The following is a 7,212-nucleotide window of genomic DNA, read 5'->3' on the forward strand; positions in this document are numbered from 1 at the left end:
TCTGCCCTAAGACAGTATTGAAATTGTTCCACTTGAAAAGGCGTATAGTGGAGCTAGATCCTGAATCACTTATTCTCCTTTTGGTGATCCAGCCTATGCAATTGGTCAGAACTGTTTGTAGAGGTTAAGCAAGGCTCTTCAAAGTAATGTTGTTGAGTTGACTGCCTTCAAAGAGAAGGAACTATGTTGTATTTCATATTAAAGCTGTCTTAGCACAAACTTGGTAATTTGTCATTTCATCTGACCTAAGCCTACAGAGTAAGTCAGGCATTTAGCATCAGTTAAAAGGAAAATGTAGAATATATCTGTAGGTTTTAATGACAAATTAGGTAAAATAGACAAATTATATTTTTCTTTCCTGTACACCATGGGGAGAAATATTCTTTATTCTTCCAGCCAGACCAGTTTYGATTTTACAGTTGAGTCTGAGTCACATCTCTTGTGCCAACGTCAAGCTGTGCTAATGTAATTTACCAAGCACACAATGCTAAGAGAAAACAACCAGATCTAGAAGAAAGTTTGGTTCATTTTTAGTTTCTGCAAAAGGAGTTCCAAAGTACAGTTTCAGAATGAAATTAATGTCATTTAGTTCTGTTCCTTCAAGCAACAAATTAATTACTGGAACGGGCGATCGCACAACAGGATTACATTTCTCTTCACTAGATGGAAGAGCAGCAAATCAGGGTGACAGAACTGCTCTAAGGAAAATGGTACTGAAGCAGCAGATGACACTTTTTCTAATTGATGCATCTGCACCTGAGCAAACTCATAATTCTCTATTACTGGATGAAATTCCATCATGCAGGATATTGACCTGGGGATATGTTCACTGCTTCCCTCTGTAAGACACAGAATGATATCAGGCACATAATACCATAGGAACTATCTTGCTACAATAAGTGCATGGTTATTGTTATTCAGTTACTAAACTTTAGTGCTTCAAAGAAAGGCACGCAATTGCCATYGTACATTTTATATGCTGTACTTCAGGGAAGGATGTTTTAGCCTGATTCTAGCTGGTAGGTAATTTTCTCCTTCCTAATGTTACTGGAAATGCTTTTTTACTGTTAGGACTTTAAGGCCATTGGAACCCTGCAGAATCTAGTTATTCCACTGGGGTACTGCAATTTCTTTAAGGTGTAGTAAATGTTCTATTTGACCTAATATTTTCTCATAGTAATAAGTTCCATGGGTTAGTTAAGTGGGACTTAAATGAAATATTTTTTTAAACTTAACCATAAAAGAATTGTAATCATCTGATCAATGAGGTCTTGTTCCAAGTGAGGAGACTGTCTGTTAAATATCCCACATCCCACAAACAYGGTATAAATGGCACATGGCAACTGGTGAGAATTTCTAATTACCCCATTTCTAGTGCCCAGCTGACACTGCATGTCATCTTCTAGTACATTATGGACTTGAATGACTGTGTGTTTTTTCCCATCATAGTACTTCAGAATTAATGTATCCAGATGGCCCAGAGCAGTAGGAGTCAGCCTTATGGAGATATTTGCAGGGTGGGATGAGAAGAGTTGAGTATGTGTATGTACGCCTGAACAACCAATAGCCAAGATGATGTATCCTGATGGATACTTTCTCCCTACAGGAGGATGAGTTCAGTGACCTATTAAGTGCAATGCTGCCGTCATCAAATCTTTTTTTTGTTTGTTTGTTTGTTTGTTTGTTTGTTTAATTTTTAACTGCTCAAGTGAGAGAACAGGATGATCAGGGAAGGGTAGTTGCTTTCCAGCCACATCCTGCTAACAAAGTGACAGTACCAATACTGTACCAGAGCACTTCATTGACATGTCTGAAATATTTGCACTGTGTATGAGGCAAAGGCACTGCTTTGAGGTAACATTCAGTGGTCCAAAACCAGGCCTATAGACCACTGTACAAAAGCCTCCAAGCCCAGGGCTGACCTGCAAGGAAAAATGTTCTTTACTGTTGCTCAACCTATGAAGGGGGAAAAGGGTCAGAAGAAGACTATACTTTTCTATTATATTGTCTGTATCTACCTCTAACTCCAAAGCTAAGCATGTTAAGTGTCTTAGACTAATTGAAGTATTTGTAGAACTTGGCGTTCAGCGTATGTACATSAATACTTACCTTCCATCATAATGTGTATGTGTGAATACTTAACTAAGTCTCAGCATTTTAAATGAACAAAGTTTGATATATTTTTATCCACTTTAAAAGATTGTTAGAGAATTCAATATGCTGCAAAAATACCAGCATGTTACAAGCATGTCAGCTAGTAGTCAACTTTTCAGCTCTTCCTTGAGCAGTGAATTAGACATTTGGTGCCCAGCAACAGGGATTCTCCGAATGCCATGTTAGAATTGAAGGCTGCCTGGCAGCCTGCTTGTAATTCCTGCTCTGGAAAAAACGTTCTGCTCTGCTGACATTAAAAAATACATTCTTTCAGTTTTAACGGCCATAAACTGGAGCTGTTCTGATGCCAGGCAGGTTCAGTCGAGAGCTGGTGGCAGGATAGAGTTGACAGCCATTGCAACCATCTTGCTGTCTGTCATTTCTGATGTATGCCCTCTCTGTTTGATGTCAGTCCTCACATGGTGTGAAATTCCGTGACCTAAGACTAGAACTGGGCTTGTTTCATTCTGTGTGTCTGAGAAGTGGCTTCAAAGCTCTTTCCTAGCACAAGGACAAAGTGGCACATGGCACATTCAATAGATCTGATACAGAAATAGAGCTTTTATGCCTGAAAATGTTTCAAAGTCAGCTTTTCTTCTAATCCAGAGAGACAGAAAAATAATGAAGGAAAAACATATTCTAAAAGGCTTCAAATCAAAGATGCTTAATCCCTTTGTTCAGAAATGACAACTTTCATTCTGACACATGAAAGGGTCGACATTTCAAATCTCCCAAACACAAGATTGAAAACCTGTAATTTCAAGCTCTGAGTGCTTGCTTTAGTTCTAATGCAAGACTGTTTTTCCACCCAGACTTTTTCCTTCAATTTCAGTCACTCCTCCAAATCTCCAAGTTACTAATGTTTTGCTGTATAGCATGTGATAATTCAGAAACATTTAAGATCAAGATTAAGACTTTTACCTGGAAGAAGTTGAAAGATTAAGGTTGCTAGTGCTTTTTGATTTTTTTTTTTTTTTCGATTTTTTTTTCCCCAGTGGATTGGATTTGTCAGGAAGGAATTCTTTTTTTATTATAGGCTGTAACTTTTCATGCTGCTTTTTTTGCCATCAGCAGAAGATTACAGTGAGTTGACCAGAGAGCTGCCGTTGATTAAATTCTGAAATCAACTTTTCACACTCATTTCTAGTTTTATTTCTCTAAAATCACCACTCATTCAATAAGTATAGCTGATAACCTCAGATTCACAAAAAGCTGCCAGTTAATTCCAAGGATAAAGGATTAGTATTCTTCTTCTGGGGTCTGAAGTATTATTGAAAAGCTCATAGAAGCTCCAAAAGCAGAATACCAATAGTGAACTGAAGATTATCTGATATTCTTGAAAATGCTTATATCACTTACAAATGAAAGGAGAGCTCCTTTCTTGGAATGTGATAAAGTGTTGAATCCTATCATGTACATTTAAGTCAGTTGTGGAAGATTCTAGGAAAGGAAAATGATATAAAGGTGGACAACTGTCCCTTGCATCTTTGAGAAATTAAGTTCGCTAGTATGCTGCAACCCCAGCCTTTTGGGAGGAAACCTCACAATCACCTTCAGTCTTTGGCTGCTTTCTGCTGGGCCCCACACACTAGAAATTGTGCATGATGTAAACAAGAATGGCTGATGCAAGTAGGTTCTCATTAGACTGGTGGTATCTTCAAGGCTGGGAGACCTGCCAGCTGCACTGGGGAAATGCTGGGTTTTGAAGGAAAAAGGAAGCACTCTGCAGGTAGCAGTGCAAGGAGGTTTCTCCTCCCAGGAGGTAAGCATCCTGTAGTCCAGGGATGATCCATGTCTGATGGTGGTAGACAGAGGATTGCATCTATGAGCTAGCTACAGACTAATAGGTCTCCTTTTGCTGTCTCAGTGTCACGCAGCAGGTTGGGCTTGTGTGCAAGGAGAAGGACTTGTGAGAGAGGGAGGAAAAACACCGCCTGCCTCGTTGATAGCATCCAGTCTGAGACCCAGGGAAAGTGGATGGGTGCAGAGAGCAGGAGTTGTTCCCCCCACACAGTAGGAAACTGCTCAGTACTCCCAAAGCAAGCGAACCTCTTTGAGACTCAGACAGAGGGCTCTTGGTTAGAGCATGGTGCTGCTACTGCCAAGGTCACAGGTTCAATCCTTGTATGGGCTGCCTGAAGTTTGGACTAGATGATCTCCAGAGGTCCCTTTCAACCTTATCATTCTATGATTCTATGAGTGAGAGTGAACTGTTACTCCCAAAATCTTGTTATGCACAGCTAGGAGAATTTGCCTTTTATATGAAGCCAATAATTTGCCCAATTATTCTTTCAACAATCTAATAGTTCTAACTATTAACTTAGCTAACAATAATATACATTAATACAGAAAAGCCTCAATAATGTAGTTAAAAATCATTATACAGAAAATCTTCCTAGAATAAGAAGTGCAGATCTTCTACCTGGTGTTGTACTTGCTGTCCCTGTGGGCTTGAAGACTGTGTTTTTTTTTTTTTTCCAGTCCTTCTCAAGCAAAACTGTGACAACATGTGCATCATGGGAGGGTGTGATAAGCTGTAGCCATCCTGAGGCCCTCCCTAGGAGGGCTATGATGTTTATGGCGGGGATTTCTTCCCCCTCTTTGCTGGGAGGTACATGATGCTGGTGATTTTCTTCAGTATTATGGTACATTTGGGTTTATGTTTATATTTTTAATACCATCTGTTTGCATGCTCTTTTTTCATCGGTTTCCAGTTGATCAATTTCTCTTCTATTTGTTACCTCTAAAACTGCTTTTACCAGAACAAAAAGGTTGCACTTCTCTAGGGGCCGTTGGTTGACCGCAGTGATTTGTGTTTACAGTCTGGGGATACTGACGTTGTTTTATGTCTGTGCTCTCTACATCACCCTTTATTCTACAGTCATAGGCGTTTCTGTCCACACAGAATAACTGCTTGTAAATACTCTAAATTGAAAATGGAACAAATTTAAGCAATAATTTCATTATTGCTAGAAGATTGCTATCACAGCTAAACAATCTAAAATGTGTTCAGACCAGGACAAGCCCAGACAATCTTTAGATCCTATACTGCCAGATCAATACAAGGTCTTTGGTCTCTAAGTCATTATAACAAAAACAACAAAAAAAAAAGATTTATTGGGCTACAGAACAAATCTCAGGGGGTAGGGGGAAAAATTGAGTGCTGTTGAGTTTGCTGTCTAATGGGCACATCTCTGGAGATGGGTCAGATGATCTTTGTATGTTGTTTTTTGGGGGAGAGGGTTGTTTTGTTTTGTTTTTTAAATCAATTCAGGATTCATCCCTTCTGCTTACAAAAGTCTCCTTAACAAGGAAGTAAGGGTGTCTCCTACATTTGTGTACCCTGTTTGCAATCACCTCATTACTCCCACTCCATTTTCTTTCCTTATTTTCTAATATTGGCTGCAATGCGGCTGTCATGGCTGAAAAATGGATGCCTTACAAAAGCTTAGATACATGCGGAAGCTGATTCCTGACAGTAGACCTTTAATTTCATCAGATCCCTATTCTTATATGCTGGGAGCTGTCCAGATGAAAAAAGCAAATCCATTTTCATGAATGCTTCTCATGCTGAATGACAATATAACATTGCATTTCAGGAACTGCTAATGAAAGGCCTTTGTGCGAAATAAAGAGAAGCGAGTAGTTTGCAAAGTGCAGCTCAGGCTCACTTTGACCAGATTGCAAAGCCAGCTCAAGAGCTTGAGGAATAGTGAGTTTGAAGTGCTGGCACTTTTATGCCAATTGAACATAAAGCTTGGCTAGGGAAAGCTCTGACAGTTCAGACATTACTAGAGTTTGAATTCAAGCAGTAGTCTATTTGGGTGGGCAATGCAAGTTGGTACGTGATTAATGGGCCATCTGTTTCATTAACTAATAATGGGACTTCTAAAGCATCACTRGTCACTGCTATGACCCAGGATAAATGCTCACCATTTTGTAACCTCAGAATTAAAAACGTTTGAAGAAACAGTGGCTGAGAACTGATGGGGCTGTATGGCTCCTATCTGCCTCTACTGCCTATCCCAGGGAAGCATGATGCCAAAAGTAGCTGCACATCATAGAAATGGTAAGGTTGGAAGGGACCTCTGGAAATCATCTAATCCAGCCCCCAAACAAGTGGCCCATACAGGGATYGAACCCGCAACCTTGGCATTATTAGCACCACGCTCTAACCAACTGAGCTAACTGGCCTGCTATGCTCAGTTAATTGGGAATGGTGGATGAAATTGCAGTTCAATTCCTGAGGAGAACTACTACAGTATTTTCCAAGCTACATGAAAAAGATTTTCCAGTAGCTTGGGCTGCAAGAAGTGGGTTCATTAACTTACACTGTTTACAGATCAGTGCACTGTAGATAACATGTTTTGCCTGCCTGTTCTTTGGCTAGTAAAGCAAAAAGCCAAATGGACTCCATCTGTCTTAGGGCATTGGAGAGATGTGAACTACCAGGATTTCATAYGCCATTCAAGAGCCTCTGCTATGCTGTTAAAGAGTGGTAGTGAACCTGGCACAGGAGAGATGGTAATCTGTAAACGGGAACTTCAATTTGGCCTGGCATCTCTACCATCTGACCTCCCTGTGCTTGCTTGTCAACAGGTAGAGAGACATCTGCAGCCTCAGGTTTGTTGAGAAATTCTCTCTCACGCATAGCCTGGATGGATCAATACAGCCTCAGCATAAAGCAATTACAGCGAATTTGAGCRTGTTGGGAACATTGAATCATATTTTAAGTAGGAGAGTAAGGATGCTTCTTACGGACATCACCATACATATGCACAGTAGCACTGAATCCTCAGGATAACATTTCAGTTTGAACAGATAAAATACAGTTTGTTCCAAATGCATTTCACTACAGAAAATGGCATCCTAGGTACTGCCAAAGAGTCCATTCCTGCTCTGTTATGTATTACCCTTTCCTTCTACTTTGTCTCACCCTATCTCCTGTATCTCAGATTTACCTCTCTAGAGTGTCACCTGAATGCCTCCACTGCTGTTATATTCTTCCAAGAACATTTTTGCCAGGCTGACAGCTGTTAAGGAGGGCACTACACTGTA

The 7,212-nt window shown here is 40.1% G+C and overlaps 1 non-coding gene across 1 annotated transcript; it reads right to left on the minus strand.

Annotated features, from left to right (window-relative positions):
- Window positions 1-6,274: 6,274 nt before the first annotated feature.
- On the minus strand, window positions 6,275-6,348 carry TRNAI-AAU (transfer RNA isoleucine (anticodon AAU)). The gene has a single exon. It is a non-coding gene; the product is annotated as a tRNA-Ile (tRNA).
- Between the last annotated feature and the right edge of the window lie 864 nt (window positions 6,349-7,212).

The sequence above is a fragment of the Rhea americana genome, unplaced genomic scaffold, assembly GCF_003343005.1.
Source record: "Rhea americana isolate MKP2758 unplaced genomic scaffold, rheAme1 scaffold_70, whole genome shotgun sequence".
NCBI classification, from domain to species: domain Eukaryota; kingdom Metazoa; phylum Chordata; class Aves; order Rheiformes; family Rheidae; genus Rhea; species Rhea americana.